General features: G+C 31.7%; 1 pseudogene; it reads right to left on the reverse strand.

Annotated features, from left to right (window-relative positions):
* Positions 1 to 219: 219 nt before the first annotated feature.
* On the reverse strand, positions 220 to 12992 carry LOC131650178 (subtilisin-like protease SBT1.7; annotated as a pseudogene).
* Positions 12993 to 26964: the final 13972 nt, after the last annotated feature.

The raw sequence follows: 26964 nt of genomic DNA on the forward strand, positions 1-26964 counted from the left end.
TGTCAAATTTATTATTTTAATTGGTAAATTTAAGTATAAATTTTTTTTATTAGTAAATTAAAGTTGTAATTTGTTTTTCAAAAGATTGTAAGAATTTGAGGATGGTAAACAAGTTAAAAGAGTGAAGTGAACTTTGACTTACTTTATTTTAAAGTTTAAAATGTTTTCGATATTAACAAATAATATAATTTGATTGGTTAAGAAAATGAAAAACAAGAATAAAAACTAAAGTGTATATTCATACATGATAAAACAAAAGTAATAAAATTCAAATGTATACAAATATTATGTTTTATTATTTTATTATATAATCATAAACACAAAGCATCAAGATTTTACTGTATTTTCCACCTAAATGCTAAAGGACTTCTAACAACTATTTTTCCATCAAACCATTCCAAACTGCCAAAACTTTGAGTAATATTTTGTTCTGAAGTTAATGTAGTAAATGTAACTATGTATGATTTTTTCTCATTTTCCTTAAAACTTAACACTTTTGGTTCAACTGAGATTTTGACGGATGGAACATCTAACTTAACAGATACCTTGTATGTTCCTGCCGCACCCACATTGGTAAGAGTCCGAGTGTGTTTAATCTCATCATTTCTACCTTCAAAAACCACTGCGAATGAAGGATAATTAAGGTTTGTTACACTATATTGTTTCTTTGGATCGCATGAGTACTTTCTCCTCGCTACAATTTCAATATCAACAGGCGAGTAGTTCAAAGCACAGAGGAAGCTCAAGTAGTCATTCGTTGTTAAATCATAGACAAGGCCAGGATTTAGCGCGGAAACAGGATCAATATGTCCAGCACCAAAATCAAACGGAGTTGCTGGTTTTTTGGTTGCGCTGTCTAATAATGTCTTATTGTTTTTGTAAGTTGTATAAGCGGTTGTCATCAACGCGGATCTAATGACGGCTGGGCTCCAATCTGGATGAATGGACTTGATTAGAGCTGCTAGTCCACTTACATGTGGGCATGACATGGATGTTCCTGATAAAATGTTGAAATCTACGCGTCTTGGATCAGAATCCCAGGTAGTGGGACTCGCATTTTTTGAATAAGCTGCTAAGATGTTAACACCAGGAGCAATGATATCTGGTTTCAATATTTGAGGGGTTATTGAATTCGGGCCTCGTGAGCTGAAATCTGCAACAACAGGAGATGGCTCAACCTTTTAGCTTTGTTCCCTGAAACACAATTGTACTCATTGGTGTTGGATCAGAAAATAGGTAATTCTTGATAGCTTCACCATCTGTGAAGCTAACAGAAGTTGCTGGCAAAATATGAGCATCAGCTCGTGGAATTTCTCCATTTGTCTTAGTGTTGGCTAACACCATGCCCAAACCACCAGCAGATTTCACTGTATATCCTTTGGCTACCTTATCAAGATATCCACGATCACATAACACAATCTTTCCCGCTACTTTTTTTGGAGCCAAGCTACCTGGAAGACATCTCGCAGCATCATTTTCATCATCTTTGCTTGCATTTCCTGCATATATGAACGGCACAAGAGTATCGGGCAAAGAAATTCCTTTATAAAGTGACACACCAGAATAATTGTTTCCATTTCCTAAACTGACGTATGCAGGAAAATCTCGATCGAGTGTTCCGGCTCCCACGGTGGTAATCCAGGGTGCTACATTAGTGACACGGGAAGGAGTAGGACCCGAATTTCCTGCTGAGCACGAGACTAGAATACCATGTTCCGTAGCTGCAAAGGCTCCAATCGCGATGATATCCTTATAATCACGTGTTAGACCTCCAAGCGATAATGAAAGAATATTGACGTTGTCAGCAATGGCCCGATCTATTCCTGCCAATATATCTGCATTGCTACAGAAATCTTTCCAACAAACCTTATACATAGCAACTCTAGCTCCAATTGCCATCCCACGTGAAGTCCCATTGGCATAGCCAAAAAGACTTGCGTTTTCCACCGCAGATCCTGCAGCTGTGCTCGCGGTGTGGGTTCCATGGCCATCATCATCTCGAGGCGATCTAGACTGGATGGCTTCATTAATTGGACCCATAAACGCCTCGATGCCCTTTGAAAAGAATCTAGCACCAATCAATTTCTTATTACAATTAGATGTTGTAAAATTTGTACCTGTTTCACATTCTCCTTTCCAATTACGCGGGATTGGCCCGAATCCAGTATCATCAAAGCTCTTGCTTTCGGGCCAAACACCTGTGTCTAGGAGTCCCACAATTACATCACTACTTTTGTTTGTCGTGGGGAACAAACTAGCAAGTTTATCAAGCCCGAGAAATTCTGGTGTTCGAGTTGTCTTTAGTAATTGATGTTCTTCAACTGTCAAACTTGTTGAGAATCCATTTATTGCATTATCATAGGCATAGAGTACTTCAGCTGACTCGGATACCGACTTCACAATTGATTTGTACCAGATTAAATGGTGGTCGAAGCTTGTTGGCATTATGGATTTGGCAACATGAACAATGTAGGTATTCTTCTTATTCTCACTATTATCTGTTCTTGCCAGAGACACATCATGCACACTCAGAATCACAAAAAGAATTACAATGAGGGATTTCATAATTGTTTCTATGTTAGATAGCTTTGATTGTATGTATTGAGATGGGATTGTGAGAAAAATGTAGTAGAGAACCTCATTTTATAAGGTGATGAAAACATGCATTGGAATTTGAAGTCAATTTGCTGAGGAAAAAGAGCAGTAGAACAAGGAGAAATTTTAAAAAATATGTCATTCATTTAAGGAAAAGTATTAAGTTCTATATTAAGTAATTGTAATTTTTGACTTATGCAATAATACTATTGTAGTTTTTTTGGACTATATATTATTGAAGTTCTTGAAATAAAATAAATACTTTCGTACTTGTTAAGAAAAAAAGAGTTAGTATTTTTAATGTTTTAAAAATATAATATTTTAAATTATATCAATATTATAAATATAAAAAAAAAAATTGGAGTAAATGTGAAAGCTCAACTAGTATGCGTCAGCTGAGCTAAATGCTTATAAACTATTGTAAACATGATAAATAGGTGTGACATGTTGTAAATAAATTGTTCATACAACCGAAAGAGTTTCATAAATTTCTACATGTTAGATAGCTTTGTTTGTATTGTGCGTATTGAGATAAGATTTTGAGATAAATGTATTAAAGAAGCTTACTTTATAAAGTGATGAGAACATGCATTTGAAATCAAAATAAAAAGACCAATAGAATAAGGAGATATGACAAAAAAAATGTCATATATTAAAGATTTTTTTAAAATTTTATATTAAATAATTACAATTTTTGACGTATGCAATTATATTATTGAATTTATTGATAAATACTTTCGTATCCATTAAGAAAAAGAGTTAGTTTTTTTTTTAATGTTTTCTAAATATAATATTTTAAATTATATTGACATTATAAATAAAAAATGTTGATGTGAATGTGATCATTTAACTTAGAGTTGTCGAAATGGGCTAACCGGTCCTAAACGGGCCGGTCCATTCGGGACTCGGGCTTTTCAAGACCAGGCCCAAAAAGTTCAAATTAAAATGGGCTCCAATTTTGCTATTCAGGTCCAGCCATGTCTGAGTTGGGGGTTTACCAGTCCTAAACGAATCCATTTTCACAAAAAAGAAGTCTTAAGTAACTATGCAATGCAATAATACATGTATTATATATTAAATTCTAAATCCAAAACTAGGATTTCTAAATAATGTAATAACAAATTATCCAACGTAAAATTGTCTATGAACATGTAAGATTAGTACTTGTATTTAATACATGTATCAAACATAATGCAAATTACATGTTCGAGTACATGTATAGTTAAAAATACATGTTCAAATACATACATGTATAATTAATAATACATGTTCCAAATCCAAATACATGTAGTTACAAATTACATGTAGTTAATAATACATGTAGTTACAAATTACATGTACAAAATATTTATATATCTTTGTTCCGAGATAACACAAAATTAAATAGTCCTAACTCGACTCGTAACATCACTTGGGTTTTCTTCAACGACGTTCACATGTTCAAATGTGTTGGATATTTGTTCACTTCTATCGTCTTGATTAGTATTAATATCATTATCAAATTATAAGGTTAATTTAGTAAAAATGCAATGTTTTATGACAGTATTATTACATTCCTTAAAATATGTAGAAAAACTTTAAACGACATTGATTTTAAAATGAAGGGAATACTAATTAGAACATTGGGTCTGTCTAAAGATCAGGCGATTCAAACATAAATTTTAAACCTCAAAATTTTAATAAAAAAATTAAAAAAATGTGAATTTAATTATAAATATATAAATTTATAGAGTTTATATTAAATTTAATAGTTGAATGAGTAAAAATTCTTATATTATTTTAGTTTTTAAATTAATTTTCGTCAATTAAAAAATTAATTCTTTTAATATATTTTAAATATTTTATTTTAAAAATGATTTTAGACTTCAAAGTAGGTTAGATCAACCCTACTCATACAAGTGTTTGAGAGTCATTCAATGATATAATTAATATATTATTTTTGTTTTCGGCATCAATATATAATCTACTGTTATACCATAAATATTTTAATTCTAATTAAAAGTTATTTATATCTAGTATTAAATATTTTTTATATAGAATTATCTCAAACAAAAGGAACTTATGCCAAATTAGAAAGGAAAATATTTGAATCTCATATAATTATATATATTTTATATATCACAACTTAGGTTGTAGGACAATTTTGACAAAGAAATTATTATTTTTAATTATCATATTACATGTAGGATAGTTTAGACAATGAAATTGCAAATATTTATTGTCTAAAAAAAAGAAATTCAAATATAAATGTGATTATTAATCCATGCATGTCATAAAGAAAAAAAATGTTATATTACAATCCAAGTTTAAAGAAAATAGTAGAGATAAGTGTATGTTATATTAGTTTGTAATCTGTTTTTAGTTTTATATATCAAATGCTACATATAAATCATAATTGTCCTGAATATTCTGATTGGAGATTCTATAATATTTTTTGATCAAGAAATATTGATGGAGGTTTTATTAGCCTTAAATTCTATAATGTACTCCAAAAAAGTTGAGGTTCAAGTCTCAAAAATTTTCAGACTCTATGTAGGCTAGTCATGATTTAACCATGAAAATAATAATTAGAGATTCTATTTGACTAAATTTTAAAAATGACAAAGATTTATGAGGTTTTATTTAAGTAAAATTTAACTGTGAAATTTTGAGACCCTGTTCGGTAACCCGACTTAAACGCCCTCAAAGACAGTCTAGATGACAAAGCAAGTCAAAAGATTTTTTTATAGAAATTATTTCGTAGCAGAAGGAGAGATCGGCGGTACGGTGTTGAGATGCTTCTCTAATGCGGTTTTGCAAATTTTGGGTGTGATGAGTTGAGGAGGATCTGCATGATTAATATTTTGATGGTATAGTTAGTGAGATCACAGAGGTGTAACTTGCACGAGTGAGAGTGGATAAATACTTGTTATGATACGTGACATGTTTATATATGATGAGAAGTTAAAATCGTCCACTTTAATCTAGCATAGGTATAGACCATCTAATTAGATATGACAGTGTCGAGACTCCTTTGCCCCTCCAGGAAACACAAATGCTAAGTCTAAGAAAGTTATAGAAGCTATGAAAAAAAAACATGTTTAAAAGTAACATTAAAAGCATGTTTTTTTAGTATTAAAAACATGTTTTTTTAAGTATTTGCATTCTAAAATTCAAACATATTGAAAACCCAAAGAACATTAAAAGTAAACAGTTCATTAAATAAAACTCAATGACATAATATATCAACAACAATAATATTACACCAACATAAATTAAAAAAATTATCAATTAAATACAAACATCATCATATAAGAAATAAATTAGTTTATTCGTTTATTTCAACTATGCATTTTGCGATTTCATCAATTGTCTTGAAACAAATCAAACTTGAAAAGATAGTATCAACTATCAACATGTTTGATCGGGGTAACATCTAACTTAAACGGTCCTTAAGAATGACGCTAATATTTGAGAACTCTCACATCATTGTCATTTTGAAGCTACACATCACTGAACACATTCATCATTGTCGATTGAAGAGTGTTGATACTAAACGATGATTACCATTGTTGTATCGCGTTGGTTGAGACGATCATTCAATTGGCATAGTTGATCCTTCAAATTACACACCAAAAACATAATCTTAAATTTAATTCACTAAGGGATTGAGAATTAATTTAAGGTTAAAGGCTAAATTGCTAAGAGATTATGATTAAACACTCCTAAAAATTGATATTAATGTACAATATTAAGTTCAATTAAAAAGTAAAAATAGAATTATCAAGGAAAAACAATAACAATATATAATTCGAACTTGTAAAATTCTCCATCAATCTGATAAGGTGATTTACATGTTCGGATTATATGATCTATTTGCTTATTTTTAAACTTATATTTTACACACACATCAACAAAGAACCATAACATAATAACATAAAGTAATAATATAAACAAAAATAGTTAAGAATATATGTAATATTTTAATATATGTTATTCTCACTTAGCCTTAGATGCTCTCTTTCATATGTAGGAAGATTCAGATGCGGCAAGTATGGATTATTTGATATTTTAAAATACCATCTCATATAGATGTTGATGTATCGTAGAGCTTGAGCAGTTAAATATAGATAGATGAGTCTTTTCAGAAGGCTCTGAGGCATGGGGCATTCTAGATGCCGTCATAGAGGAGGCACATATGACACTATAATACAAAATGCAGCGTAGGAACGGGGGGTCTGAGTCCCACATACGCCATAGCATATAGTATTTGTATTAACATTATTATCGTTTATAATTTATTTTAACTTCATTATGTATTCTAATTTTATTAATTTATATATGGTATTTTCATATTATTTGATTAGTTTATGATTTAATTTATATAAAATCTAATATGGTAGTATATTTATAATACATCGTCGGTTACATCAGTGTATCTTCAAAACAAAGTCAAAATTTACTGTCTAGTGTGAATCTAGATATACATCTCTATATTCTGTCTAGGATGAATACGTAGATGCATCTCCGGATCAATTTATGTTAAAATGAATGTGCCTCGGTTGTAGGGATGGCAATGGGCAGGGTTTGGGCAGGGTACTATAGTACCCGTCCCCATACCCGCAGTTTAAAAAAATCCACGTACCCGAGCCCAAACCCGCGTGGGTATCAATATTCATGTCCGTACCCGTACCCTGTGGGTACCTCAATGCCCATACCCGTACCCGTTTACCCGCATTTATAGTAAAATTAGATCGTTTAATTGCAAAATATCATATAATTTAAGTCTTTTAACAATATTAAGAAAACTATATATGTTATTGTTGAGTTAAGAAACAAATAAACACTTTTATTAAAATGTATAATGATTTAATAGCGATATATTTTTAAAAAAATTTAGAATCATGCATTTTTATATAATAATATAAATGACATTATAGAAATATGTAGTGTGAGTATGGGGCAGGTTGGGTAGTAAGGTACCCGTGCCCGCACCCATACCCGCATATTTTAATGGGTAATTACCCGTGTCCGTGTCCATACCCATTTTTATGGGTATTTACCCTACCCGATATGAGGTTTTTTGTGGGTACCCACTGGGGATGGGCCAAATTGCCATCCCTACTCGGTTGTGAATGCATGGGGTGCATATAAGGTGAATCCGAAGATGCATCTCCAGACTAAACTTTGGAGAGAAAAAAAGACGAATCTCATATTAGGATGTGTTTTAGTGAGAAAATGGTGCACATACGTAAATACGCTTTCAAAATTTGAGGAGCATATTAGAATTTCCTTAGGTTGTATTTGAATGAGTTAATTGAAAATTTCTAAGCAATTTAAAAATTTATGCAATTTAAATTATTCAGTTGAAATTTATTTATTTTAAAACTTTTTCTTTGGATTGAGCATAAGAAAAAATTATTTAAATTTTCGGCTCAATTTTATAAATTTTAAAGTTATAGGGTTAAATTTTAAATTTAAAAGTAATGACGTATTTGTAAAATCTAAAAATTATTAAAGGACTTATTGTACTAATTTTTAGGGGCAATTTTATAATTTTGAAAACTATAAAGACTAATTTGTAAAAGTTAAAATAATAACATTGACCAAGTTGACATTCAAAATTTATAGAGTATGAGAGAAATTTGAATTTCTTTAATTTTATGTATCATTTTAAAATCATAAAATTTAACTTGGACAAAATATTCAAAATATATTTCCACAATTTTAACAATTCTTTGTATTTTTTATCCAAAACATGAAATTTGTTTAAATCATTCTAAATTTTCTTAAAACCTTACATGCTCTCATTAGAGTATGTTTGGATGAGGTAATTTAAAATTTTCAAGGAATTCAAAATTCTAAGCATTTTAAATGATTCAATTAAAATTTATTCATGTTTAAATTATTTTGTTTGGATGAAGTAGTAAAATAATTCATTGTTAATTTTTTGGGGTCTTTTTCATAATATTTTAAAATTTTCGGCCAAATTTAAAATATAAAAATAGAGACCAATTTGCAATTTTTGAAAATTTGAAGGGACTAATTTGTAAAATATGAAAATTATTAGGCACTTATTTGTATTTTTTGAAAATTTTAGAGGTGGATTTGGAATTTTTATAAAATATGAGAAATATTTTATAAAATTTTAAAATCTAATAATAAACAATTGTGAATGAGTAGTTTCAAATTATTTACTTTTTAATATTATTTTAAAATTCTTTAAATTTATCTTGAATAAAATACTTTTTATAAATTTAAATCATTTTAACAATTTTTTATATTTTTTATTTAAACAATTAATTTTATTTAAATTATTTTAAGAGAGAAAGGGATATGCATCGACTGTGTAAAATATTTTTACACTGTCAATCAATCACAACCATATATCTAATTAAAACATAATTTTAATTTAAAAAAACAAATATGTATAAAGTTAGTTTACACGATCAATGTATTACTTTTAAATTTTTATTTTAAATTCTCTTAAAATATTTCATTCAATTAAGTAGATTTGTTAAATTATTTATTAATAATTTTTTAAACTTTTAGGGTGCGATACAAAATTCTCTTTCCTTTTTGTGCATCAAAATATTATTATGTTACAAATGACTTTCAGTTTCTTGATGATGGACTTTGTTTTCAAGACAAGATAGCAAGTTGATGATTGCTGTTACTATTTTGCTTGGGCTGGGGCCATTCGTGTCATGCTATCTTTGATATACTACCATTATAAAAAATCAAATTAGAAGTTCTTATTTGCACCCTCTTTTCTAGTTACGCACATCCATTGGCCAGAACCCCTTTCTAGAATATATGTATACATTCTTGTAATTTGCTTCCGAAATGCATAACTTTTTTTTTTGTGTGTGTGTGAATGATATTTAAGCTATTTGAAATTTATATTTTTGGAACAAATATACATGCACTCTGAAATTTTGATTCTAGAATGCATAAGAATTATTTTACGTTAATTAAATTCCAGTATGCATAATTATATTTTTTTGGAACTTAACGTTATTCATGATTAATGTCTTTGACGATGAAAATAAGTTTGATTAAATTGATTTTAGTTAAAATTTAACTGAGATAAATAATTTAAAAATGGATTTAATAATAATTATTATATTTTAAAAATCATATTTTAAATTTTGTAAATAAAATAAATTTTGATTGAAAACTCTCAAACACATCAAACTGATCAAAGGATGAGTGTAACCATAAGAAATGTATAAATGAAGCAAAGAGTGGGCCCTGACAGCACACAATAGAGAACATGGTATGGTAAAAAACCGTTGGAAGAGCTGATTCTGTGAGCCCAGTCCTTTTCTTTTGAGTTTCCATTGTAAGTGTTCAATGTGTGAGAAAATTTCTTTTATTCGGTGCTGTGCTACTCCCTACCTGCCAATAGTTGGTGCTTTCATTATACTACTGTAATTCATCATGATCTTCAGGTTCTAAAAGTAGGGTAGACGGGTAAGTAGTAGAATAACAAACCAAGGTTTTAAAAAACAGAAGCTATAGTGTAAACATTTTTATGATTTCGGTTGTTACAGATGTTGCGATATTGATTACGGTTGTTGTGGTGTGAATTAAAAACAACTTGTTCTTTAATATAAAAAACGGTAATAACGTATCGGTATTGATATTTGTCAAAATCTTTTTGTCGCTGCCGTTTTCGCGGTCGCGGACATTTTTTATAAAAACCATATAACAAACCATAATCTCTTGGTAATCAAGATTGTAAGTATGTATAAATTTGTCTCTATTAATGAGACTAAATATATTACAACAACAACTTGAAACGTCTTAAGAATTTTTTGGGATGAATAAATTCATATTATAGTTGGGTGTTGAGCATAATTTTTTTATCGTTATATGATAGTGTTAATGTCATTTAATTCGACAATCACTAGATGTTTCATTTCGGGTCAAGCCACGTTGAGTATTTATACAACAATACAAACTTGAATTACTCCATTTTCTTAATACACGACATTAATTCAAGTCCTCCAAGTCTTTCATACTCATGTTCTCCTTCAACCTCTTGAACACTTCAATTGTTACTCATTTGGTTAGCAAATCGGCCACCTGGTCTTCACTTTTGCAATACCCCAACTTCAAATTTTCTTCACTCACAAGCTCTCTCAAGTAGTGAAATCGCATCTCGATATACTTGTTTCTCTCATGTGCAATAGGATCTTGGCAATGTTTATGGCGGAAACATTGTCTATGATCAATGTCACAACTTCATACTCTTTGCTACACAACTCCTTCATCAAATTCATCAACCATACAACTTGACATACACAAATAGATGCTGTAATGTAATCGACCTCGCAAGAAGAGAGCACCGCAACTAGTTTCTTCTTATAACACCAAGAGATTGATGTTTCTCCATACATAAAGATGTATCCGGCTGTGGATTTTCTATCATCTTTATCTCTACACTAGTTTAAGTTGGTATAGCCGAGCAATTTGCAGTTTCTACCTTTATCCATTGCGAGAAATATAACTTTGCAGCCAATCAAACCTTTGATGTATCTCAAAATTCTCTTGACTTCTCCCAAGTATGATGCCTTTGGATTCCCCTTTAATTTAATCACTTCAATACTATATGCCAAGTCCAATCTCGTACTACACAAGTACCGAATTGATCTAATCAACCTCCTACACTGTGTTGGATTAATATTGTTCTCGTCTTTAATTTTTTATAGTTGTAATCTCAACTCTACAGGGATAATTGCGCATTACAATGCTTCAATTTAAACTTCTTCAATTTCTCAAGAGCACACCTCCTTCGATGCATGAGCAATCCCTTTTCAGAATTGTGATACACAATGTCAAGGAAATATGTCATGAGATCAAAATTTGTCATTTCAAACTTCTTCATTATATCACCCTTGAACTTAGTAATGTAATCTTCACCGCTGCTCGTAATCAATAAACCATCAACATAGAGACATATGATGATCACTTCTTTGCTTGTATCCTTCTTCACATACACATAATGTTTGGATACACATTTATCAAATCCTATCTCCTTTAGAAACCCATCAATTCTTTTGTTCCAAGCTCTTGGTGCTTAGTTCAGCCATACAACATCTTATTCAATATTTAAAACTTGAATTATTGATTTTTCATAATAAAACTAGGTGGTTGTGCCACATACACCTCCTTTTCCAAAGAACTATTCAAAAATGCAGATTTGACGTCCATTTGATAGATGGACTAATTATATATTTATATATATATATATATATATATATATATATATATATATAACTAGCCTAATGGTTTCAATTATAGCCATTTGGGAAATTACTTATTCAAATTATATGCCTTCTATTTGCAAAAGTCTCTTTGCAACTAATTGAGTCTTATGCTTGATTATTTCACCCTTGGGATTTGCCTTCACTTTGTACATCCATCTTACACCAATTAGCTTATTTCCTTGAAGTATAAAAATCAGTTCCCATGTCTTATTTTTCTCAATTGACTTCAGCTCCTCCGTCATAGCACATATCCACTTTGGATCACTCAAGGTCTCCTTTGTTTTCACAGGTTCATATTCAGCCATAAGAAATGAACGAGATCACCATTTTTGTTTACTTCATTATCCAGGAATGACTCACAATCTTGTAGTCTTGCGGACATGCCTCTTTGTCTTTGTTGATCTTCTCACATTTCCTTCAATTTGGACTTTACTGGTTGCATTTTCAAACATTGCAGGAAGAGTTCCAACAAATTTCGAACTAATTTCAGCATGCTTCCAGTCCCTCAATTCATCAAAGGTCACGTTCGTACTAGTTATAATTCTTTTGTTAACTAGGTCATAGACCCGTAGAGTGATACCCAACACATATCATTTACTCTCCCTTGTCATTTAACTTCTTTTTAAGTTAATCTGAAACATACCTTTTATATGCAACCGAATCAAATACCTTTAAGTGACTCATATTTGGCTTTAATCTAGATCAAGATTCTTCAGGTGTAATATTTTTTAGCTTCTTTGTTGGACACCTATTCAACAATTATGCGATTGTGGACACCGTTTCTCCCCATAATTCTTTTGGCAAGTTTTTCCCTTTCAACGTGCTTCTCACCATGTTCATAATAAATCAATTCTTCCTCTTGGCCACTCCATTTTTTTGAGGCGTATAGGATGGCACCACCTTATGTACAATGCCCTTTTGATAATAAAATTTCCAAAAATCATTTGAGACATATTCATATCCACCATCTATTTTTAGAGTTTTTATTTTGTGATCACTTTGTCCTTCCACCATCCATTTGAATTTCTTGAATACTTCTGTCACCTCATATTTTCTTTTAATCAAGTAAGTTCCCAACTTTTTACTAAAATCATCAATGAAAGTGACAAAGTACATATTGCCTCTAATTGAATTAACTTGCATCGGTCCATAAATGTACGGATACACCACCTCAAGATAACAATTGATTTTTCATCTTTGCTAAAGATGCCTCAGTGTTGCTTGGCTTGCACACACTTTTCACATGCTTCAGTTGGCATGTTGATCAATGGTAGACACGTAACTATGTTATTTTTCTATGTAGCATTGAGGTCCTTGAAATTTAAATGCCCAAGCCTATAGTTCCATATCCATTCTTCCCTACTTGCAGCCGTTAAAAGATACTTATACTCCAATACTTTCAACTCAACTTTGAATGTTTTGTTTTGAGCTATATGGTCCTTTAGGATTAAACTCCTGCTTGCATCCATAGCTTTCAGCACTTTGTTTTCCATGTGAATCTTGTAATTCCTTTCAAGCAATTGGTCAATGCTCAAACGATTACACTTGATTCTCGATGTACTCAACACATCTTTAATCAAGGAATGCTCACCGTTATTTCTCTTGATTGATATGTCACCAATACCCTCTACTGCTTGTATGCTCATTCACGAATTTCACCTTGTTTTTCAATGCTTGATTGATTTTAACAAATCAGTCCTTGCTTCCTGTCATGTGCGTTGAACACCCGAAATCAAGGTATCATTTATCGTTGCATTATGCTTCTTCTCACGTAGTCACCATCACGTTTTCAAACGTTTGTACCTGGATTTCGCTGCATTTTTTGTGTTGATTTCTACTTCAGCAATCACCATTAACAGTGCATTCTCGTCATTATATTGCCTTGCAAACTTTGCTCCATCTTCTTGTGGATCATTATTTTTGGCATAAAATTCCCGAGCAAGATGTCCAAGCATGTGGAAATTATAAAATTGAATGTTTCTCTTGTCATTTGTCCATCTTCCTCCTCTTCCTCTATTGTTTCCACCGTTGTAATTGCTTGATCCACCATTTTTGTTGCAGTTGCTTTCACCTTTTTGGAATGTTGAATTGTTGGAATTTTGGGAGTCTCTCCCATCATTGTTGTGGTAATTTCCTCTACCTTTACTCATGGCCTATTTTCCCTTCACCTTCTTGTCCTTTCCAAGGAAACGAGATTGCAAAGCAACTTCAGCCTTTGCCTTTTCAAAATTCCCTTCCTTCATTATTTGCTCATGAGCCTCAATAGAACTTTGCATCTCTTCTTTGCTCATGGTTGAAAGATCCTTGGACTCTTCAATAGCAACCATGTTATTGAATCTTGACGTTAACGATCTCAAGATTTTACCAACCACATACTGCTCGATGATTGTCACTCCACGCCCTTTCACTTGATTCACCAATCTTGTGATTCTTGTAGTAAATTCATTAACTGTTCCCGTCTCCTCCATTTGAATTAATTCTAGCTTCCTTTTATGAGTTTATAACTTCACCACCTTTGCCTTATTAGCTCCTACATAACTTTTCTCCGAGATTTACCAAGCTTGCTTTAAGGTTGTGAAGTGACAAACCTTCTCAAAATTATTAGCATTAACATATTGGTGAATCAGATATAAAAGCTTTATAACCTTTCATCTTCACTTCCTTGTGTGTATTTATTTGTACATCCGTTGCAGATTTTACAAGTGGATTAACATCATTCTTATTCACTTCAAGAACATATTGATAACCAAACATCACAATCATTTGTTTACACCACTTGTCATAATTCTTCGCATAAATAATTAGGAGATTTGTAGGCATACGTTCATTTGAGATAGAAATCATTTTTGCACACAAAGTATTCAATCAAAACCAGACTCTCTATGCCAAATGTTAGGGAAAACCCAATCACAAGATGAAATGATGAATAATGGAGATTTGGAGAGAAGGATTGGATTAGAGAGAATTAGGGTGAAATTATGGTTGTTATTTCATTGATGACCCAACATGGATAATTATACAACAATACAAAATAATGTGGTTAACCAACTAATGAGAAAAAAATTTGCAACCCTATATAACCAGTTACACCAAACTTGTAACCAGTTACAAGAAGCTACTGTATAAAAAATATATAAAACTTGAGGGTGGTAATTGGTTACACTAAATCTGTAACTGGTTACATAATGGTTCTGTTTGATTCTAGCTCTTGATGAAAAGGTGGCAACCGGATACTCTCATATTGTAATCGATTGCACAAACTTGAATTACTCTGTTTTCTTGACAATACACAATAATGAGAATGATTTAAATGTGATGACAAAAACCCTACATGTAACAACAAATGAATAAAATGTAAAATGAATGAATGCATGGTGGAGTAGTTCCTTCCCACTTAAGTCGTGAGGAGGATATTTGTTGGATGGTTAATGATCATTCGTCACATCTTGCTTTAAATTTCCTTCATTTTTAAGTATTAATTTTCTATTATTCATATATATTTTGTAGGTTTTAATAAAAATTCTGAAGAGGTATGTAAAAGACCAATCCAAGTCAACATCATCCTAATCAGAAAAGCTATATTGTATTTTACTATAGAGGTTACGATGATAAAGTAAGGAGATGATTAACATACGAGAATTGAGAAAAAAAAAAAGGAGAAAAGGAAAAAAATAACAAAATTGTGGTGCTTCCATACCGCACAATGGCATTTTTGAGCAACAAATGAGCAAGTGCCACTCTAAAAGTCATACTGGCGCTATTTTAATCTCTTGGTTATCATAGTTGCACTCTTAAGTGTTGGAATAAAATGTTTTATACGATCACAAACTAGAAAGTCATACAAATTGTAAAATTATGGCTCACTCTAAGTCAAGAGCATCTCGATTACGTGGTTTAATAATTTTTCTATATAATGTAAGACTTGTTTAGTTATAAGGCTTCTGAGTTTGTATGAGAAATAGGCATAATTAGCAGCTAAGGAAGAAGGTAAAATGCACAACATCATTAGAGAATCATCCTTAATTATTTTTTAAGACTAATCTCTCTCTTTCTATTGTTATTGCCACTAATCTCTTACGGATAAATGACTAGTTCTCTTAGATAAGGCAATCTTAGATGAATTTGTCCCAAATAATGTGAACCATGTGATTCGTGTATATTTTCTCTCAAAAATGAATCTCTTCTTATAATTATGTAGTGTTATTTTGTGTTTAATATTTTTTTCTCATCCATGAATTCAGAGGAATCAATATGAAAATAATAAGAACTAGCCATAAACTTGCATATTAGAATTAAGTAACATTGTTAGGTTGTTGATACTTGCTAGACATGGAGAATAATTGTCCATGACATTAGGTATTTTATGTTTTATAAACCTTTGTCAGTTGTAATTTTCCCCAATGTCATTGGGGGATCTTATTCATATGAAGTAGATTACATGGTCATTAAAACATTATGTAATCGTGTTTTATAAAATAGTCATGATATAAGAAGACTCATTATAGCTTCAAGACGAGATTAACCAGGTGAAAAGGGAAAAGGATTTGAGGGAGGAGACTTAATTATTTTAATCATAATATTTGTTAAATGTTAGTTTAGTGAGCTAATTTTATAATTATCACATAACCAATCAATCGCGCTCTGCGCATCTCCCAATTACATTATTATGTTTGTTTGTTAATGATGGGTACTCTCACTTTAACTTTGTATAAGTTAACATAAACATTATGGATATGATGGTTTTTGTATTGGCATAATTTTGTAAAACATGGTTGGTTCATAAATAATGTTGAACAAGATGTTGTAACATCCTGTTCTATTGTCATAATAGGTTTTTACTGTTATGTGTCTGGACAGAAGTTCTACCAGATGTTGTGACATTCTACACCAGAATATCCAGACAGTTCAGAATGTTTTTAAACCTTGAAAGATTTGATTGAAAAATATGAGAATATGAAATATTCAGATAATCATTACAGGCGGAGGCAATCAAGGGATGATTAGGACAAATGCTGATTAGTCTCTATTTTTAGAAAAATAATCTTTGAGATTTATTTTGGAAAACTTAGATTTGATATTATTTTTATTTGTTCCTAATTTGTAAAAAGATCTTACAGCTGTTTCAGAAAAGAGAAGATTGGATTCAAATTGAAGTCCAAGCCTATTCTGCAAGTATATATAAAAAGGAAACTTGGAAAACCTAGTTTGCTAAGCTTTCTTGTAAGGAAAATCGTGGGAGCAATAAAGGTTGTTGTTTTGGGAGTTCTTAAAGTTCTTTGTGTTTTCTATTTATTTGTGTTAATCATGTATCTTCTGATACATTGAGGTGGACGTGTGTTCTCATTCTTGAAGCTTTTAAGCAAGAGAGTTGAGTGTTGTCTTTTCTCAAAGCTTTTAAGCAAGATCAAGTATTGTTCTTAGTTTGGGTGCTTAACTAAATATTTTGTTTATTGGAAAGTGTAATCTTTCTACTTGGGTTCCCTGTTATTTTATCACTACGGTGATTGGAAGTGGGATGGTGATTTCTCTGGTCTAGATGTCGACTTCTAGGCAGAAGTAGCGTTGGGTAGTGATTAGGCGAGAAGTTGTAAATTAGGGGTTTAGCTTTGAACTAATACTGCGGATAGTTGACTTCCTTCCTGACTTGGTAGCCCCCAGATTAGATGTTGTTTGCACTAAACTGGGTTAACAATTCATTGTGTTATTTATCACTATGTCATTTACTTTCAGTTTTGATAAGTGTGTTGTAAGTAAGTAGATGTTATAACATTTGTTTTGACATTATGTGTTGTTAAGACCTACGAGTGTCCGTTTGAACCTACGAGAAGCTAAAAATAATTTCTCTCCAATAAAAATAATTTCAAATAAAATGGGTGATTATTTATTGGTAATCGACGCTTTTCCGTGCGAGATTTTATCTATTATGCTGCGATGTGTGTATGCTCTTATGTGTGATGATGTTGTATTACTGTAATAATGTGATGTTGTGTTATTGTTATGGAATATACTTGATGAATTGATAATATGCTCAGTAGATCAATTGGTAGTGGGAATGGATTGAACATGTACTTGAACCCCAGGGTACATGGTTCGATTCCCACGAAAGGCAAAAACTTTACTAGTGAGGGGGGTAGAGAAGTTCGTGAGGTGACAGTGCCGGGAACGCCAAAGGCTCGGGCTGTTATATAAAAAGGGTAAGAAGTCTGGGGCGTTGCAAATGGTATCAGAGCCAGACCTCTCCCAATACGATGTGGTTCGAGGACGAACCATGCGGAAGCTGGTGGGCATGTAACACCCGAGGCCGAAGATGGCGAGGGGTGGTTACACCGCATGTAATAACGGAGGCCAAAGAGGGCAAGGTTGGTCGCCACATCGGAATCAGAGGGATCCTGATGTTGTGCAGGTATGGGACTGCATGGTTGAAGGAAAGCTTATAAGAATGGATGGGTATTACCTATACCAACAAGATGCATCTTCTTTTCGGTAGCCCGTTCCATAAGAACTCCACAATTAAGCGTGCTTGACTTGTAACTTGATGAGTCGATAACATGTGTGGCGGATTATGATATGATGATGTTGTGTTGTTGGATGTATGCAAATATTTTATTATTGTTGCTACATCATGGTGTTGTTACTGGTGCTTGTGGAGCAGGTGTTGTTGCATGGTGTAACACCCTTCTAAACCCCGCGACAATTAAATAAAGATTTCAGAGTAACATGAAACAAGGGTGCCACAATTCATAATTAAAACAAATATCAAATGTCATTGCCATGTGTTCACTAAGGAATTCATCATAATACATAACAATTCATGCCAACACAGCGGAATTTAAATCATACAGATAAGTTCAACATCTTTTAAAACTTTATTCCTTCAAACTCAACAAACAATTAGAGTTATAAAATATAAACTCAAAACATCACGTCCCCCAGTGTTACACTATATCAGAGCATGACACCTGACGCTAACTAAAATACACTGACTCATGAGCTAATCCTCACCAAGTCGGAAAGCCGCTACCTCAATCTGAAAATAACAACATGTAAGGGTCAGTCTCATCGCAAGTAACAAATATTATTGCATTGTAAGTAATAACATATCATAGTTATATCATTCACCCAATCATATTATATTCAGACAATTCAATAAAACACACAACTAGCACATCATCGATTCATAACATTAAAACACATTCAATCATATTATGAAAATCATGCATATGTAATGACTGACACTATGCATGTGGTACCAAACATCATCAATGGGAATAACCCACCGACCGATCCAACATCGTAAATCTACGGCCCTGCCGGCACAGATTCCACACAATGGGAATCATGCCCTTCACTGATCCAACACATCATCATGGATACAGCCTCAACAAATGATTATGAGTGAATGCAAACATATATGAACATACTTATACCATCGTCAAGTCAATGAGTAACATCATCCAATAATCAAACCATCATCATCATCAAAGCATGTTTACATATGTTAACATCATTCAAATATTATATAATCATCATCGTCAAACAACCAATAAATCATCACATGATTATTGCTTTAACATAGCATGTATTATCACATTTCATCACATATATGTACAATACATCATTCACCAAGCAATAAATCATGATTCATTAATAATTGAAAGTTACACCTCATTTCTTCATTTAAACGTATAGGTTATGTTATGAGGTCCATCATACTCAAAACGGCACTCAAAAGAGGCCAACGGTTCAAAAGATACATCATTTTTAAGTTTGGACAATTTTTTGCACAGCAAGGTCCGCTCAGCTTACCACTAGCGACGTGAGGCAGAAGCGAACTTCCTTCAGACCTCCGCTCAGCGGACCACTAGCGACCCTGAATAGAAACTATCTAGATTGGGTCCTCCGCTTAGCGGACCCCCTCCGCTTAGCGGACCTGCGATTTTGCAGTTTCTCAGGTCTACGACAGACCCTGCGATTTCACACATCCAAGCCCCAAAATCGACTATAAACACCAGTTACAGTCATACAATCACAAATTACATCATTATACATCATCATACATCAAAACAACACATTATTAATCCAACAATTCATGCAATTTCATCAATTATAACATCCCTAACCTAACATACAATCCAATTGACTCAAACAACATCCCTAATCAATATTATCATCTAATAATGCGATAATAGATGCTAACCGGAGAGTCCCCCTTACCTTAGTCGAAATTCTTGATAGGTCTCTCCCTCTACAGTTCCTCTTCACGTATCAGCTTCCCAATCTCTCGTATCTTCTGCTCTGCTTTTCACGTTCTTTTTTCCTTTCTCCCAATTTCCTTACTTTTGTGAAAAAGATTCTAATTAGTAAAAAGGCTTTACTAGTATAACACCCCCCCTTCCTTACTAATGCCACACATGGCCCAATGGCTTACACCAACTTTCCAAATAATTTCCAAAAAGCCAAATAATTCTAATTATTGATTTAAATACCAAATAAATTAAAAATTAAAATTATAGGGTGTTACACATGGTGGCCTATGATAGTGTGTCACATTATTGGAAGTAGATATCAATGTGTCATGTTTGTTGCATGTTTAATTTTCATGCATTATATGTTGTGGACGTTAGTCCTGTTGTTGGCTCTAGTCCTAGATAGAGTTAATCTGGAGTAAGGTGAACCAAATTGCTCTTAATTGCTGGCTCTGATGCTAGATGAAGTGAATCTAGAGCGAGGTGAACTGAAGTGTTTATGATTGTTGGCTCCGGTCATATATGGAGTGGATTCAGGGGCGATATTGGTACCACATGCATTTAGTGTGTGAGTCGGTCTCATTGCATTGCATTATTATGACATTGATAAATATGTTGTGTGATTGATGTCTGAATTATATGATAATAGTTTTGGTGGTGGGATGTGTGAGATGCAGAATGTGTGACTCTGCGTGATCATATTACAATATGCCTAATATTATACATTCATTTATATTATTGTGATATCTCACCCTTCTGTTGGAATGATGCTTTATACGGCATCGTGCAGATAGTCAAGAGTAGCCCGAGACTGCAGAGTCCGGAAGAGGTTGTTCTTTGTTTTATTTTCAAGTTGGCGTCTGTGTTCTGATATGTAACACCGAGGGGATGAACGCTTATTTTTTTGTTGGTTTTAGTACTTTTTTGGAGTCTCATGAACTACGTATTATTTGAATAAATGATGATTTATTTTGAAGAGGTTGTTTGACTACAAATATAATTCTCGCATTAATAAAAGTTAAACTTAAAGACTATTTTTGCTTTGTTTTTTCATCTATTAATTGTGTTATGTATCTATAAATGCAATTGAGCAGGTTTAATATGTTTAAAAAGTGTGACATCCTAATTGCATGTTTTATCATATGTTTATTATTTTATTTTAAAAATTACTTTGATTTTATATTAATAATTATCGAGGAACTTAGGGTGTTACAGTATCTGTGGGTTCGGGTTTTATTACCATGCCTACCTCTCACCGTCCCTAAAGCCTAGGATGGAAAGTTTAGTGCTCTCGCCTAAGGAGGTTTCCCTTTTTACGATTCCCTTGGATGGAATCTTCGTTGGTGGGAAACCTCATGTAATAGATGCAATAAAGTGATAACCTGCATAGATGGAAGTTATAAAAGACATATTTATCTTCTTTGTGTTCTCCTCATTGTAATTATGGCTTCCTTTACTAGTGCTTTCAACTTCTCTGTCTTCCTAGGTGTTGTTCCACCCCAACCGGGAGAACACTTTCAACATGGGGGTTCACTCTGCCGAAAAAATTTCTGTGGAGAATCTATGTGTCTCTTGTGGTCTCACCTTGTGCATCTTCCTTGGTATATCTACTAAGTCTTCCTTTCTCGAACAAATATTTTATTATGTTGTTCAGGTGGATGCATTAATCAGGCTCATGTCCACAACTTTTATGAAACCTGCAGAATTTCGACTTGTTGTCACTCTGTGTTGTCTTCTCCACCACGTGGGGGTATTTCACCTTGGTTTTCTTAAACTCATTATTTTCACATTCCTGCAATAATATGGACTTAGGTCCCTTGTGTCTTTCGTTATTTTTGTTTTCCTAGTGCTTGTTGTCTCATTGCCTTTTGTCGTCCTCGGTTTTTTTCGTGGGATACGAACTGACTCTTCTTTTATTTTTGAGTTTGTGAAAATCAGAGAGTCGCCACCGACTTTTATTTTATCCAATTAAGGAAAGGTTTATAAAAGAAACAGAAAAAGACCTTAAAGAGATTTTGGATTCGGGGGTAGGTTATACAAAGGGAAGGTATTAGCACCCCTTTGTATCCATGGTTATCCATGGGCTCTTAATTGCTTAGCTCACTTGTTTGAATCGTTTGTCTTGCTTTGAAATGCTTGTAAGTGGTTTTAAATACTTTTGTAAAGAATTAACTTTGTAATGATCCTTGTACGGCTGTATACAAAGTGTTTTATCTTTCGAAAGATATTTTGATGGTTTGAAAAAAAGATTTTTAACTTCGTAATGATCCTTGTTTGGATATATACGAAGTGTTGTCTTTTTGAAAGTTTTGTTTTGGAAAAACACTGATATGTGAAACATTTGTTGTTTTGTTTGATTTGAGCCAGCAATTAGGAGATCTACCCTAAGTTCGTAAGGTCCTTTCCTATTTTCTTTTAGAAAATTTTCCTTGACTGGATACAGAAGAAGAATTTTGAATCGTATTTGAAATAGTAGAGTTGATTTTGAAAAGAGTAACTGAGGGATTACCCTAAGAGGTGCAAGTGTGATTGTGTTTTATTTTCAGATATTTTTGTCCTTGAAATTAGTGATCCAGCGCTTCATTTATTATTCTTGTCATACACGCAATTTTATATGTACAGGAACTAGTCAGAGACCCGTGCTTTCGCACGGGTGATTTTTTTTCTGGTGTAGTATTTTTGTAATGATATGAATAATATAAATAAAAGGAATTATAAGCAATATGCATAATTAAAAGGAGTTGTTTTACTTGAATAGAGTTAGAGTTTTATTGGTTGCTCTCCCAATTCTTTGAAAACCAAATATCCATAGGAATCGTTTTGAAAATTGAAAATAAATACTTTAGTTTTCAAATAAAAGTCATTATTGTTTAAAATAAAATAGGCATTGTATTGAAAGTGACCCTTAAGATTAAACATTATTATCATATTCATGTGCTAATTTTGTGTGTAATAAAGAACCATATAAAAAAGGACATGTGAGTTGGAGAAAAAATAAAATTTTAACAAATGCAAATGTAAAATTTTAAATATAAATGAAAAATATGAAATAATTTACTTAATTGTAAATTTAACAATAATTATATAGAAAACAATGATCCACAAAAAAATGTTTAAGATAGGTTAAGAACACAATAGCAAAATTGAGTCAGGTAATTTAATAATTGACGGTCCAATAACAATTAAAAGAAAACGATATAGATCACTATGGTTTATTTTTAAATGAAAAATGATCATATAAATTCAATTATATTAAATAATCATATAAAAAAATACTATAAGATGGAGATAATAAAAATGAAATATTAACATTTAAAAATAAAAATTATCTCTCAATTAATAGTAATTGTTGATTAAAATAAAATAGCTACTATGTTGATAATGACCCGTGAAATAAAAAAATAATTTGATGCGATATAAAATATATTTAAAAACAAATGTAAAATAAACAATAATCATAAAAATTTAACTGTATTAAATAATGATAAAAAATCGTGAGATGGAGAAAAAAAATAAAAATAAAGATATTATCTCTTAAATAAAGACAATGATTGATTAAAATAAAATAGAAATTATGTTGATAGTGACCCGTGAGATAATAAATAAATAAATAAATAAATAGAGAAAAAAATTAAAATAAAAGTAAGAAAGTGTGAAAAAATGTGGGAGAAATTTGAAATTTTAATTAAGATAGAGAAAATGTGTAATGATCGATTAAATATTGAGTTGATAGTGGTACGTGAAATAATCAAATATTTTTGGGAATAATAATTAAATGATTGATTATTAATATTTTTTGCGAAAATAGATAAATGTAGAAAAATTAAAATGAAAGTATGGAAAAATGAAATGTAAAAGAAATTTGAAATTTTTAGTAAGATTAAAATTTAAAAATAGATTATTAATATTTTTTTTGGTAATAAATAAATTAAGAAAAATTAAAATGAAAGTAAGAAAGTGTGGGAAAATGAAATGTAAAGAAAATTTAAATATGACTTCCATCATCCATGGCTTACATGTGATGTCATCACTCATGCAATAAAGTTGTAGGGAAAATGTTATTTAATTCGGACCAATGAAAAGCCAACACTTGGGACACCCATTCAATAAAGTTGAAAGAGTGAATACTTAATTTGTTAGTTACAAAAATGACCTTTTATTAGTGCAAATAAATTTTGATGAAAGGGTAATTTAGGCATTTTGGTCAATCTATGATTAATGAATAGATAGTAGATTAAAGTGCGGGAATGTAAAAATGCGAAAAATAAATCTACGCTATTACATCGATTGTGCGAGAAATGTAAACTACGCTATTTACATGAATTTGACAACCTATACACTTATCTATGAATTTAAATTACAATAAGATAAAAGGAAAATATTTTTGGATGGTTGATTTTAATTAAAATTAATGTATAATTAATTTAATTAAAAGGTTAGGAATTAGAAATAAAATTTAAGCCTAAAAAATTAAGTCTAAAATATGTCCAAATTGTGTGTCAATTAATTTTAAAATAAAATTAATTTTTTGGGATTTTTTGAAATTGTTTTGGAGATTATTAAATTAATTAACATATAATTATACAAATAATTATATACATAATTTAAACTTAAAGAGAAAAATATTCTAAATATGTGAAAAATTAGTTTATAATATATAAACTTAATTTAATAAAAAGAAAATATTTTTTCTGATTTTTTGATAGGTTAGAAATAATTAAAAGATAAATATAACAATATTTTCTAATCAATTAAACAAAATATTTTAATTATGAAGAAAAATAACATATTTTTATGTCAAAAATTAATTAAACATTTTATCAACCTAAGAATATTTTTAATATAATTTTTTGATTTTTAAAACTATTTTAAATTAATTTTACAAGGAAAACTAAATAAAATAGAAAATATAAAATAAATGATCAAGTGTGGTTGGCTGGAGAGTCTATGATATGGAAGGCGTGATCAGATGCCTGGATCTTGAATTAATGAGATCTGAGGGCTTCAAATGATAGGGCGCATCATAAGTGTATGAGATTAAGAGCACTGGATCTGTCAGTTTAAAAACATTTCACGTGGGGCCAGAATTTTAACCAGAGCCAATCAGAACTCTCTCTTTTGCCACGCAAGCCTTGACCTAGTCAAGGAAAGTCAGCAACGCCCGAGTCAAACCTCCGGTCATCTTCTCCGGCGGCCTCCACCTCCCACCTGCAAAAATACGAGCTATAAACGTTCAAAAGGAACCCTACCCTTCTAATTCGAGGGCTGCGATTCCATTGGTGATGGTTTCGTGGCCTGAAAGTTCCTGGTTTATGAAATACGAAGCTTTTAACATCAACTCGGTCAAAAATGGTGGAACTTGTTTCAGGCGTCTAACCCTACATGTTCCACGTTAGACCTGCTATATTATTACCTCATGAACACATTAAAATTGTTAGTTCTTATTAAAACTAAGTACACATACGAAAACGAAAATCAAATATGTATGAACATGAAGAACCATATACATGCGTTCAAGGTATTGTAGGACTTAGTGAAGGTCTCAATCTTACTCTATATGATCCCAGAAGATGATTTGGATGATTGTTTTTTATTGATGTAAGCTAGAAATTACAAAACGAAAATTACAAAGTTTTTGATATTTTTGAGTTTTTGAAGGTGTTTTCTAGGCTATGCTTTCGTGTCTCCTCTATTACTGAAGTGTGCTAAGCATTATATAAGCAAGATTGGTGCTGCAAACTTAAGCTAACAAGCTTTTCTTCCATACTTGAGTGCCTTTGAATCTTTGAATATTTTATGAATAAAAGTTTGAATTTCTTGGCCATGGCTCCAATTTTCTTCACCCCTCTTGCTATAGGCCTACTATACACCTCTATGCTGCAGAGTTTGGATCAATTTTGATGGCTCATGCTAAGGACAAAAGCCTTGAATCATTTTCTTGAATCATTTCTCTTTTAATTTAACTTTAAATGGAATAAAATTAAATTAAAAAAGAAATAAAATGCCATGGGCCTTAAGTTGGTCGTGGGAGCCCTTTAATATCATTAGAAACATGTTTGGATCATGAATACTTGGCCTCTTTTTGAAAAAAAAAACATTTTTGATCAATGTTGGTTTCATGCATTTTCCCAAAAAATAGCCAACTTCAACAAGGCATAACTCCCTCAATTTTGATCATATGAAGGAGTTCTTGTACTTTTTAGAAACCTTAAGATGTCCTATACAAGCTACTTTGGAAACTTTTTAGCATTTGGAGAAGTTATCTTGATGTTATGGGCTTTGACAAAAAACCACTTTTTGTTGACTTTGAAAGTGACCTGTAATGTCTGAGCTCATATTCTTCAAATGGTAAATCCAATGACCATGGGATCAATTTCATTTGAAAGATAATTGAATTTACTTCAAAACAAGCTTTGGTTGGAATTTTTTGAATGAACGAGGAGAGTTATGGCCGGTGAAAGTTCAGTTGACTTTTTAGGAGAAAACCCTAATTTTGAAACTTAGGGTTTTGTTGATTTTTGAACTTTTCTTGATGAATTATGATCAACCATTGATCAAATGATGAATCTTTTGACAAAATATGGATGTTGACAAAAAAATTCATTTTTGACTGTCTGTTGACTTTTCGGTCAAACTGGTCGTCTGTTGACTGTTTGAGCTGCTGACTGTGCGTCTGAGCGAATCGAAGTTTGAAAATTTGTCTGGTGGTACTTTGAGACATATGGAGATCCATGAAATCCATTTGAGGTCTCAAAAAACTTGTTCTCCTGAAAAAAACAAAAAACCCTATTTAGGGACTGTTTGTGTAGGAGACAGTTAAGCGTACCTGATTTTTGTGCAGTGTTGAGTCTCTGTTGATCATGTGATTA

The sequence above is a fragment of the Vicia villosa genome, linkage group LG2 (genome assembly GCF_029867415.1).
Source record: "Vicia villosa cultivar HV-30 ecotype Madison, WI linkage group LG2, Vvil1.0, whole genome shotgun sequence".
In the NCBI taxonomy this organism is placed as follows: Eukaryota; Viridiplantae; Streptophyta; class Magnoliopsida; order Fabales; family Fabaceae; genus Vicia; species Vicia villosa.